We start from the raw sequence: 12,607 nt of genomic DNA on the forward strand, positions 1-12,607 counted from the left end.
CTCCCCAACTCTGTGAGATACTGATGGGGCACATAAACCCAGGACTCTACCGCCTTAACCATCGGGAGATACATGGTCTCTAAGCCACTCACTTTTCCCCAGGAATTAAATCTTGAACAGACATATGGAAAGGGATAAACACTGATATTGAAACCCTCAAAGCCACTCTATTCCTGACTTTCCAGAGACTCAGTTGTTTAAATATATCTTTGCTTGCTACCTAAAATCCTTCTACTTATGTTCCCGGCAACCTTTTCTTACCTAACAGAAGGTGAGCTGGTTTCTAATGCTTGCAACCAAGGAACTCCATGGTAATATTTCTAGCATACTAGTTTTCAAAGCACTCTCCTTGATGTGATTTCATTGAATATGGGACAGCATACAAATGATAACTAAGGAATTGACTGTCACAGCAGGATCTAGACAGAGCCTAGCTCTCATGAAGCCCAGGTCCAGCTCTTTTCCTTTGCAAAACTTACAACAGTCTGAATTAAATGAGCAGTATTGTACTGCATGAGCCAGCTCCTAGAGGATGATAATTATGTATGTTCTATGTATTTTTTATTTTTGCAGATGCATTAAAAATGTCTGGAAGGATGAATAACTGTTACGTGTTAACAATGGTTAAGAGTGGTTATTATTTCCAGGAAACAGGATTAAAATAAAAAGAACAGATTGGAGGGTTCTTACTTTTATTTATTTGGCACCCCCTCACTTTTTATAACAAGCCTATATTAGTCTCCTAATAAAAATTAAGTTACAACAGGGGCAAACATGAGCAGCAAACCACAGCAATCTCTATTCCTCTTCTTCCCCTTCTCCATTCAATACAACAGCCACAAATTATAGCACACCCATACAAGGGCATACCATGCAGCCATGAAATCAGTAAATCTAGAACTTGGAAAGATGTCCAAAGGCCTTTGTGCAGGGGGAAGATAAGGTGTAAAACAGTATGTGTACCAAAATGCATTCTGTGTAAAACAAAAATTTTAAAAACCCCAGGACTGCAGGATCCTTGTCAATTTATTTACTGTGGAGTCTCCAAGCACCTAAATGAGTGCCCCCAAAGAGCAGAACTAATATGCTCATACTTGCATATCTATGTTTGTATTTGCCTATCTATATATCTATAAAAGAAACTGTTTATACTGGACACCATCTCCAGACTAGAGTTGGGAGACGTTTTTACTGTGGTAAAATTCATAAAACATGAAATCTACCATTCTAACCATTTTAAGTATACAATTCTATATACTTACACCGTATACTTGCACATTCTTTGTATTTGCACTGTTGTGCAACCATCACCACTATCCATCCCCAGAATCTTTACATCATCCCAAACTGAAACTCTGTACCTAATAAACAATAACTTTCCCCGCCCTCAGTAACTACCATTCTACTTTCTGCCTCTGTGAATTTAACTGTTCTAGCTAACTCATACAAGTGGAACCATACAACAGTTGTCTTTCTGTGTCTATCTTACTCACTTTGCATAATATCTTCAAAGTTCATCCATACTATAGCATGTACCAGAATTCCATTCTTTTTTAAGGCTAATATTCTGTTATACACATACACACACACCATATTGTGTTTATCCATTCATCCACTGATGGACATTTGGGTTGTTTTCACCTGTTGGCTATTGTGAATAATGTAGCTAAGAACATGGATGTGCAAATATCTGTTCAAGTCTCTGTTTTTAATTCTTTTGGGTTTATATTATTGGGAAACTTTTATATTTTATTTTTTATTTCAAGCTTTTTATTTAAATTTTAGTTAACATGTGTGGTAAAATTGGTTTCAAGTGTAGAATTTTGTGATTAATCACTTACATACAACACTCAGTGCTCATCACAATAAGGGCACTCCTTAATATGGATCACCCATTTAGCCCATCCCTCACCCTTCTCCCTCCATCAACCAACCCTCAGTTTGTTCTCTATAGTTAAGAGTCTCTGATAGTTTTCTTCCCTCTCTTTTTCCCCCCTTCCCCTATGTTCATCTGTTTCGTTTCTTAAATTCCACATGAGTGAAATCATATGGTATTTGTCTTTCTCTGACTGACTTATTTCGCTTAGCATAATACACTCTAGCTCCATACATCTTGTTGCAAATGTAATATTTCATTCTTTTTGACGGCTGAGTAAATATCCCACTGTACATAAATATATACACACCTTTATCCATTCATCAGTCAATGAATTTGGGCTGTTTCCATAATATGGCTATTGTTGATAATTCTGCTCTAAACATTGGGGTGCACGTGACCATTTCAATCAGTATTTCTGTATCCTTTGGGTAAATACCTAGTAGTGCACTTGCTGGAACGTAGGATAGTTCTAACTTTTTGAGGACCTTCTATACTGTTTTCCAGAGTGGCTGCACAAGTTTGCATTTCTACCAACAGTGCATGGGAGTTCCTTTTTCTCCACACCATCGCCAACACCTGTTGCTTCCTGTGTTGTTAATTTTGCCCATTCTGACCTGTGTGAGGTGGTATCTAATCATGGTTTTGATTTGTATTTCCCTGCTGAAAGTGATGTTAAGCATCTTTTCATGTGTCTGTTAGCCATCTAGATGTCTTCTTTGGAAAAATATCTGTTCATGTTTTCTGCCCATTTCTTAACTGGATTATTTAGTTGTTGGGTGTTGAGTGTGATAAGTTCTTTATAGATTTAGGATACTAACCTCTTGTTAAATATGTCATTTGCAAATATCTTCTCCCACACAGACTGTCTTTTAGTTTTGTTGACTCGAGAAATTTTATATCTTATATTTTAATTCTTACTTTACACCTTCCTGTAGTACTTGACCTTTTGCCAGAAACATGTTTCCTTTTATAATGTAATTTTAAAAATCAATAGAAGATACAGTAGCCAAGTCAAATTTATTCTCCCTCCCCTAGAAAGAAGTTGCCTCTGCTGCTTGGGTTCCTTCTTTCTTTCATTGTTGGTCCAAATCAAGTTCTGTGTCATCCTCCAAAGTGTTTCATTGTCTACCAAACTGATCCCTTAAGTGTGGCCTTGTGTTCTGTGTTTATGATTTGCCTATTTCAACTATGAATTCTCTGGCCTGGGATGGTTATCTAAATTCTATATCTTAGGATGGATGGATGGCTCAGTCACTGGAGCATGGGACTCTTGATCTTAGGATTGTGAATTCAAGCCCCACTTTGGGTGTAGAGATGATTTAAAATATTTTTAAAAAATTCAAATCTCTTATAAGTTAAAGTCAAAAAAAATAAAGGTTTGGGTTTTTGTTGTTTTGTTTTAATGAATAGTGACACAAAGGAGTTTTTTACCCTAATAATAGATTCATACAGGCAGTGGGCACTTTACTTCTCCATAGTTCCTACTCTGTTTTTTCCCAACACTGAAGTCACAGGTCAGGTACCTATCATAGCTCTTGCTCCTGTGTATCCTGTGTTACAGAAATATTTCTCTGTGCCCATGTCTCTATCAAAAGTGGAAACTCAAAAGATAAAGAAGCCCACATGTTTCTTCTACTTACTCACGTTTCTAATCTAATCTCCCTAAGCCTGAGTTTCATCAAAAAAAAAAAAAAAAAAAAAAAACTGGGATCATAACAGCTCTGCCCTCGTGGGTTTTATAGATTATAAAGTCAAATACAAGAGGGTTAAGTAACTTACCAAGGTCGCACAGTAAGTAAAGTGGTTGAGCTGAGATTCAAAAGCAAGCAGTTAAGACTCTATAGCCTCCATTCTTAATCACTACTCTAGGTTGCCTGCCTTATAGAACAAAAAATTAACCATAAATGACAAAGCAGTTCACCTAATGGACAACTGAAGGGATTCTCTACCTTGGTAACATAACTGAAAAATGTACAAGTTAGAATAAAACAGGGGAGCATAGGAATAAAAACAGAGGCCAACCAAACTATAGTAAACTGAGAGACCAGAAACAGGGACCAGGAAAAGACTCCCTGAATTGAAAGATTCTAGCAATACACAAAATGGACAGTGGCTTATACAAAGAATTCCTACAAATCAATTTTTAAAACCATTAGGAAAAGAGGCAAATATGATAACTCACAGAAGAGGACAACCAAAATAGCCAAAAGATATTACAGAGGATCTCAACCTCTATAGTCATCAGGAAAATGCAAATTATAATTTAAATAAGTTCTTACAAAGTGACACAAGGAAATGTACAAGGATGTACACTGCATCACTGTTTACAATAGCAAACAACGAAATTCTAAATAATACAAATATCCATCAATATATAAACTAATAAATTCCATTGGAATACAAATACAAATTAAATCTAAACCAAGCAGAACAACATACAGCAGTTAAAATGAACTAGATATATGTGTACCAACATAAATCTCGAAAACCTAATGGCAAGTAATAAAGCAAGTTTCAGAAGGATATGTAAAAGATAACATTAAGTACATATTTTTAACTATACAAAATAATACCATATAGTTTGTTGATAAACACACATATACTAAAGAGGACTTCAATTGTACCTGTAAAGTTTTGTTTCTTTAAAAAAAATAAAAACAGACTACAAGCAAATTTAACAAATTGTCAACATTTTGTCAAATCCAATTGGTATCTATTTAAAAAATTCTTTTAAGTTCCAGTATAATTAACATACAGTATTATATTAGTTTCAGGTGTACAATATAGCTATTTAACAATTCTATACATTACTCTGTTCATTTCTATACTTTTCTTTATGCTTTATGGTATCAAGGAAATATTGTTACATCTCTTTTTTAATTTTAAGTGGGGTCCATGCCCAACGTGGGGCTTGAACTCATAATCCTGAGATCAAGAGTCACACTATCAGCTGAGCCAGCTGGGTGCCCCAATATTGTTACATCTCTAAAGCATATCGGGGAACCTGGGTGGCTCAGTCAGTTGAGCATCAGACTTTGGCTCAGGTCATGATCTCACAGTTTGTGGGTTCGAGCCCTGAGTCGGGCTCTGTGCCGACAGCTTGCTCAGAGCCTGGAGTCTGCTTCAGATTCTGTGTCTCCTCTCTCTGCCCCTCCCCTGCTCACGTGCTGTGTCTGTCTCTCAAAAATAAATGTTAAAAAAAAAAAATTTAAGTATAACAATGATACTGTGGTGCTGTTAAAAAACAAAAAAGTGGCTATCAGTTAGGGATGCATACATACTAAGGTAGGTGAAATAGTATGTCTGGAATTTCCTTTAAAATATTACAGAAAAAAGGTGGGGGAGGACGCCTGGTGGCTCAGTAGGTTGAGTTTGCGGCTCAGGTCATGATCTCACAGTTCAGGATCAAACCCCAGGTTGGGCTCTACACTGACAGTACAGAGTCTGCTTGGGATTCTCTCTCTCCCTCTCAAAATAAATATACATTAAAAAAAAAAAAAGTGGGGGAGATAGGTGATTTTTAAGATTTTATTTTTAAGTAATCTCTACACCCAACATGAGACTCAAACTTACAACCCTGAGATCAAGAGTCACATGCTCTACTCACCGAGCCAGCCAAGCACCGCAGGATAGGTGATTAATAAAATGTTGGTAATTTTTTTCTTTTTTCTTTTTTGAGAGAGAGAGAGAGAGAGAGCACAAGTGAGTGAGGTGCAGAAAGAGAGAGAGAGAGAAAGAGGGAGAGAAGAGGGACTCACCTGAAGCAGGGCTTGTGCTCATTGGAAGTGGGGCTTGAGCTCACCCGATGTGGGACTCAAACTCATGAAACAGGACATCCTGACCTGAGCCAAAGTCAGACGCTTACCAACTGAGGCACCCAGGCACCCAATGTTGGTACTTATTATGGATGGGTATACTATACTTTTGTGAGTGCTTGAACATTTCCATAAAATAAAACATTTTGGATTTTTTAAGTTTTTATTTTGTTTTGGTTTTAATGTTTATTTTTGAGAGAGAGGGAGAGCATGCACAGTACAAAGGCAGAGAAAAAGAGAATCCCAAGGAGGCTTCACACTGCCAGAGCAGAGCCTGATGTGGGACTTGAACTCGTACCGTGAGATCATGCCCTGAGCCGAAATCAAGAGTCAGACACTTAACTGCCTGAGCCACCCAGGTGCCCCAAAACATTTTGGATTTTTAAAATTTTCATGATAGAAAAAGAAAACAAAACTCTCTAGGATGGGCTGGGATACTCATGGCAAAGGAAAAACTGGTAGCACTTCTATTTATTTACTCAGACCCTATGCAAGGCAGCACAGCCTCTCCTGAGTTAGAGTAGCTCTAAAAAAAAAAGTTTAATAAACAAGAAAATAATATCTACATCTATGCACTCAAAGACATAACCATTCTCAGCTAAGGGTCATCCCCCATCATCCAAACAGCATTATCTTCAGTGTTCGTTCTAGACATTTAAAGAATGATTTACTTTTGCCAAATTTAGTAATTTAAAATGCATGGTTATTTGTAGAATGCCTTGGGACCATTTAAAACGATGTGTCCTTACTACTCGCCATGATGATGACAGCCCAAGTCCATAAGAGATTGGAATCACTGAGGCAGAAATTATGGCTATGGCAAGGCCTGCTTCTACTTTGCCCTCAAGGTTAATGTCAGAAGATGTAAGGTGCACCTCTTCCCGGCCAACACACACATACACGCACACGCACACACATATTTCCTTAGGCAAGGTATTAAGAGCTCTGTGCCAACACAATACTTTTCAACCATGTGTTGGCAAAACCACAGTGGTGCAAACTGAGGCATCACCTGAAATTGCTGGGCTGCTTTGAAGCCAGTAGAGAAAGAATAACAGCAACAGCTGTGGCCAATTCTCTGCCCCCGCCCACCCCCCACAAAGCAAAGGATGGCTGTTAAAATAAGGATAAATCAGTTCAGAACCTGAAAAAACTCTATAGTTCTCTCTCTGTGAATCATCTAATCAATTCAAAAGAGCAGAGATGAGGCACCTGGATGGCTCAGTCGGTTGAGCATCCGACTTCAGGTTACAGTCTCGCAGTTTGTGAGTTTAAGCCCTACGTGGGCTCACAGCCTGCTTTGGATCCTCTACCCGGTCTCTCTGCCCCTTCCCCCACTTGCACTCTGTCAAAAATAAACAAACACTGCGGGGGGGGGGGGCGCGGAAAGCAGAGATTAATTACATGGTTCCATGCACAGAGACTGTTGGACCTGCAAAGAATCGAAGTGAAGAGTCCGATCCTTTAAGCTGGCTCTGTGAGCCTGGCAGTCAAGTGCTTCTGTGAGGTTGGCCCCAGTCTCTCTAGGGCTTCTGTGGAAGGAGCACAGGGACCTCTTAGGAAGGCAAGGACTTTCTGCTTGGCACTAGTACCAGGCAAGGGACAAGCAGAGGACAGGGCTTCCAGGCCTGGTTTCCTCACAGACACTTGCCTAGCTTCAATCCATCTGAGAACCCCAAAAGAACATAGCTACTCTGATGCTGGTCTTATTGGGTTGATTTAATTCTGCATTAAACTCACTAACTCATCCCTAAATGTACTATAATCACATTGTGGCAGCAGTTTTGTAGTTACAGAAAAACTATACTTAAAAAGTACTCTTTCTCAACGGATCCTGAGCTATAAGCAGAAACTATATAAGCCCTCACACCATACTGTAACAAAAGTAATTATTTAACATTCTTCTTATTTTATAGCTCAGAAAAGCTAAGGCCCACAAGGAAAAAGGATTTGCTTTGGGCTTCCTCAGAAAGTCAGCCAAGCATAGGAAGGAACTGAGAGAGCATTCTGAAACTCAGGATCAATTACTCCTGCAGCACATTGTTGAAGAGCAAGAGACTAAACCATTTAAAAATCCATCAATAGAAGTCTGGTTAAAATTATTGTTTTAATGTGACATAAAGTAGATGGTAGGGGCCAGCGGCTGAGGTTGGGGTGGGGGGTAGCGGGACAATGCGGAGTTGTTATATAATAAGAACAGTTTCAATTTTGCAAAATGAAAAAGTTCTGGAGATGGATAGTAATGATGATTGTATAACAGTGTGAAGTACTTTATGCAAGTGAACTGTACATTACAGTTAAAAATGGTTAAAATGAGGGGCACCTGGGTGGCTCAGTCGGTTAAGCATCCGACTTCGGCTCCGGTCATGATCTCACAGTCCGTGAGCTCGAGCCCCGCGTCGGGCTCTGTGCTGACAGTGCAGAGCCTGGAGCCTGTTTCAGATTCTGTGTCTCCCTCTCTCTCTGCCTCTCCCCTGTTCATGCTCTGTCTCTCTCTGTCTCAAAAATAAATAAACGTTAAAAAAATTTTTTTAAATTAAAAAAATGGTTAAAATGGTAAATTTTGTGTTATGTATATTTTACCACAATAAAAATGCAAAAACCAGCTTATTGTTCATGTATGTACCATGTATTATGATGCCAAAAAAAAAAAAAAGACAAAAAACATGAGGCAGTTCTGTCTGTACTGACATGGAATAATCATGGATTAAAAAAGTGTAAGGGGCACCTGGGCGGCTCAGTTGGTTAAGCATCTGGCTTCTCCCCAGGTCACGATCTCACGGTTTGTGGGTTCGAGCCTTGTGTTGGACTCTGTGCTGTCAGCTCAGAGCCTGGAACGTCCTTCAGATTCTGTGTCTCCCTGTCTCGCCCCCTCCACCACTCACGCTCTGTCTCTCTCTCTCTCTCTCTCTCTCTCTCAAAAATAAATAAACATGAAAAAAAATTTTTTTAAAGTGTGACTGTATTAACTATTCAAAACACTATTTTCTTTAAAAAACCAAACAGAATGGGATTAGATCCAGGGTCCCATCTCTGATAGGCAGCAAAGGTGGTGCTACAGAAGGGTACATGAAGTACAAGCTCTGGAATAAAAGTGTCTGAGCACACCATCCACGTGTCCTTGAGTAAGTTATTCTACTTCTCTAACCTCAGTTTTATGATTGTAAAATGAAAAAAATACCAACTATCTCACAGGGCTGTTGTGTGTATTGAGAAAATACATATAAAACCACTTAGCCAGTGTGCCATATGTTAGGTATATATACCCCTCAAAATGTTCTAGTTTCTTACACATATCATTCATGAATTTGTCCTTATCTTTCCAACTCTTGTTCTAGGTAGCATAAGGGTATGAATAGCATGATACATTTTTTTTAAGATTTTATTTTTAAGTAATCTCTACACCCAACATGGGGCTCAAACTCACAACCCCGAAATCAAGAGTCGGATGCTCTACTGACTGAACCAGGCACCCCGATACATTTTAATGAAAGAAAAACATACACAAATTTGTACATGGAAGGACAGATGCAAAATGGCTAACAGAGGTTACTTCTTGGAAAAAGCAATTTTACTTAATACTCTTTTATGTTGCTGCAGTTGTTTTTTTGTTTTTGTTTTTGGGTTTTTTTTCCTTTTTAACTTGCAAGGACTAGAGGAAAATTATTCCGCCTGGCTTTCTTTTCAGCCTATTTACTCCTTTTCAGTGCGCATAATGTAACCGCTGCTTTGTGACGCCAAACCTCTTTTTGTATGGACCATCCCTCTCCTGAGCTCTAAGAGGCAGCGTGAAGACACAGAGGCAGAGCCTGTGTGCCACACAGCCCAGCCACATCAGTGAGTGGGAAATAAAGTCTGCTTTGCTATTTTTCCAAAGTTGAAAATAATTAGCATTTGTATAGACGTTCATTCACACACATCTTTGCTTGTGAGGTAAAGATTACACAACCCTTTTTTCCAGATGAGAATCAGAGAGACATGGCTAGGCCTGGAGCCTAAAACCAAGTTGTATCCCTCCTACCAAAGTGCAGAGGCCAGACCACTACTTAGAATTTCAAGTGAATCTGCCCTACAGCATTCATTACACAGGAGAAAAGCATTTTCCATTTTGTCTCCCATTTTTTTTTTTTGCCTAGAGGTGCCTAGCATTTTGCTGGCTTTTATTTTTTTTAAGCCATTTTTAAGTGTAGAGTTTTGTGCCATTAAATACATTCACATTTTTACATTATTGGGCAACCATCACCACCACCCATCTCCAGAAATTTTTCATCTTCCCAAACTGAAACTCTGTACCCAGTAAATAATAATTCTCCATTCCTGCCTTCCTCCTCCCTGCTGGCAACCACGATTCTAACTCTAGAGACATGACTTCTGTCTCTATGAATTCAACTATTCTAGGTACCTCATATAAATGGACTCATACAAAAGTTGTCCGTTTATGACTGGCTTATTTCATCATAATGTCTTCAAGGTTCACCATGCTGTGGCATGTGTCAGAATTTCCTTTTTCAGGCTGAATAATGTTCTATTTTATGTATACACCACATATGGGTGATAGCTTGCTCCCACCCTTTGGCTCTAGTGAATAATGCTATTATGAACATGAGTGTACAAGTATCTGTTCAATTTCCTGCTTTCAATTCTTTGGGGTCTACACCCACAAATGAAATTCCTGGATCATATGTCAATTCCATGTTTACTTTTCTGAGAAGCTACCATACTGTTTTCCACAGTGGCTGTACTATTTTACATTCCCACTAGCAATGTGCAAGACTTCCAACTTTTCTACATCCTCACCAACACCTGTTATTTTGTTTTATTTTGTTTTTAAGTAAGAGCTATGCTAATGAGTTTGAAATGTTTGCTGGCCTTTTTGACCTTCAAATAAGACACTAAGGTGACTCTCAGGTCCTTACTGAATATCTTGAAGCACATCAAGCAGTCTGTTATTTTCCTTCATGTACTAGTTTATATTTACCTACTTTGAGGAAAGTCAGTTATCACTCTTCTGCTCACTCACTCCACCCAGACAAAAAGAGTTGCCTGCAGTTTATCCTTATTGGTTTGGCATTTCACTTACCTGAAGGGCATTTATATATGAATGTCATATACAAATTCGGGATACTGATATGCATACCCTCCTCAAATCACTTACAAAAACATTAAAAGCAATAATCACCATTTACCCGCGCTTGCCACTTGTATAATTAGACCTATTTTAAAGGTAGATGTAGCATGAGGCAGCACAACATTCAAGACCACAGCCTTAGAATACAAGTGCATAGGTTCAACTCCCAATGTTGCTACCACATACTAGCTGTGTGCCTCCAGGCAGGGTACTTAACCTCTCTCAACTGTATCCTCTCGTCTGCAAAACTGAGAAAACAACTCCACCTGTTTTATAGTATTATGGTAGGATTAATGAGATAGAGTTATGTGGAAGGCTTGGATGATTGCCTGATACACAGTATGAGCTACAGAAATGTTAGCCCATTATATACTACTTAAACTCCAACAATAGCTAACTTCAGCTAAATTTGCTCCAGGCCAGGGACTACCCTAAGAGTTTTACATGTTTGTAGTATCTCTTCTAATGCTCTTAACAGCCCTATAAAATAGGTATTGTTGTCCTTATTATTCAGATAAAACTACAGAAAAGCTAAATAACCTGAAGATATACAGCAATCAAAAGTAGGAGCTGGGAGCTGAATCCAGGTAATCTGGCTCCAGAGATGGAGCCCCTAATCATGATACAATTCAGCCTCTCAAATACAACAGGGGCCAGGCAGCAAAGCACATGAATAAAACCTGCCAGAATAAAGGGCAGACTGGAGAATATACAATCCTTTTAAAAGAAACAAGACACGGGGCACCTGGGTGGCTCAGTTGGTTGAGCGTCCGACTTTGGCTCAGGTCATGATCTCGCAGTCTGTGAGTTCGAGCCCTGCGTCCAGCTCTGTGCTGACAGCTCGGAGCCTGGAGCCTGCTTCAGATTCTGTGTCTCCCTCTCTCTCCCCCTTCCCCCACTCATGCTCTGTCTCTGAATCTGTCTGTCTGTCTCTCTCTGTTAAAAATAAATAAACATTGGGGCGCCTGGGTGGCTCAGTCAGTTAAGTGGCTGGCTTTGGCTCAGGTCATGATCTCGCGGTTGGTGAGTTCGAGCCCCGCATCGGGCTCTGTGCTGACAGCTCAGAGCCTGGAGCCTGTTTCAGATTCTGTGTCTCCCTCTCTCTGACCCTCCCCTGTTCATGCTCTGTCTCTCCCTGTCTCAAAAATAAATAAAACATTAAAAAATAAATAAATAAAAAATAAAAATAAACATTAAAAACATTTTTTTAATAAAATAAAATAAAAAACAAGACACTACTCAGCTCCAGCCAGCTATTGCCATACAGAAATGTAAGTAAGCTCAAGGTTGCCTGATCTTCCAATTTTTCAACAAAAGCAAGCAACCTGATTTTGTAGGCTGAATGCAGGCCTCAGTGCAGGCTTCATTTAGCCCAGGGATAAGTTAAGATTGGGTGATTTGCCCAAGGTCACAAAACTGGGGTCCAGTGGCACTTCCAAAATCAGGGATAAAAAAATCAAATGGCAGGTGCAGGTGAGTATGGAGAGATAAGGAGTGTCGCTCTTCACTATAGAAGTAGCCACAGCGGGGGATAACATCTGTTGGTAATAACTTCTGCTGATACCCTGCCCTTACCTAGTACTCTTGTCCTGAAAGCTGAGCCCACTGATCTGCATATTACCTCATTTTTCTACATCTCCAATTAGGTAAGTAGGGCAGAAACATTATCCCCATTTTAAAGATGCGAAAAGTGAGGCACTGACTTGCCTCAATGATGGAAGCTTTGAATGAAGCACTTCACATTGAACAGGGAGCAGGAATTACAGTAGCAGTAACACCCTAACT

At 39.3% G+C, this 12,607-nt stretch overlaps 1 protein-coding gene across 4 annotated transcripts in view; it reads right to left on the bottom strand.

The window, feature by feature from the left end:
* Nucleotides 1–12,607, bottom strand: part of DCAF5 (DDB1 and CUL4 associated factor 5) — a 104,148-nt gene that overhangs the window by 74,828 nt on the left and 16,713 nt on the right. The window lies entirely within an intron of this gene.

This window comes from Panthera leo, chromosome B3 (genome assembly GCF_018350215.1).
Source record: "Panthera leo isolate Ple1 chromosome B3, P.leo_Ple1_pat1.1, whole genome shotgun sequence".
NCBI lineage: Eukaryota > Metazoa > Chordata > Mammalia > Carnivora > Felidae > Panthera > Panthera leo.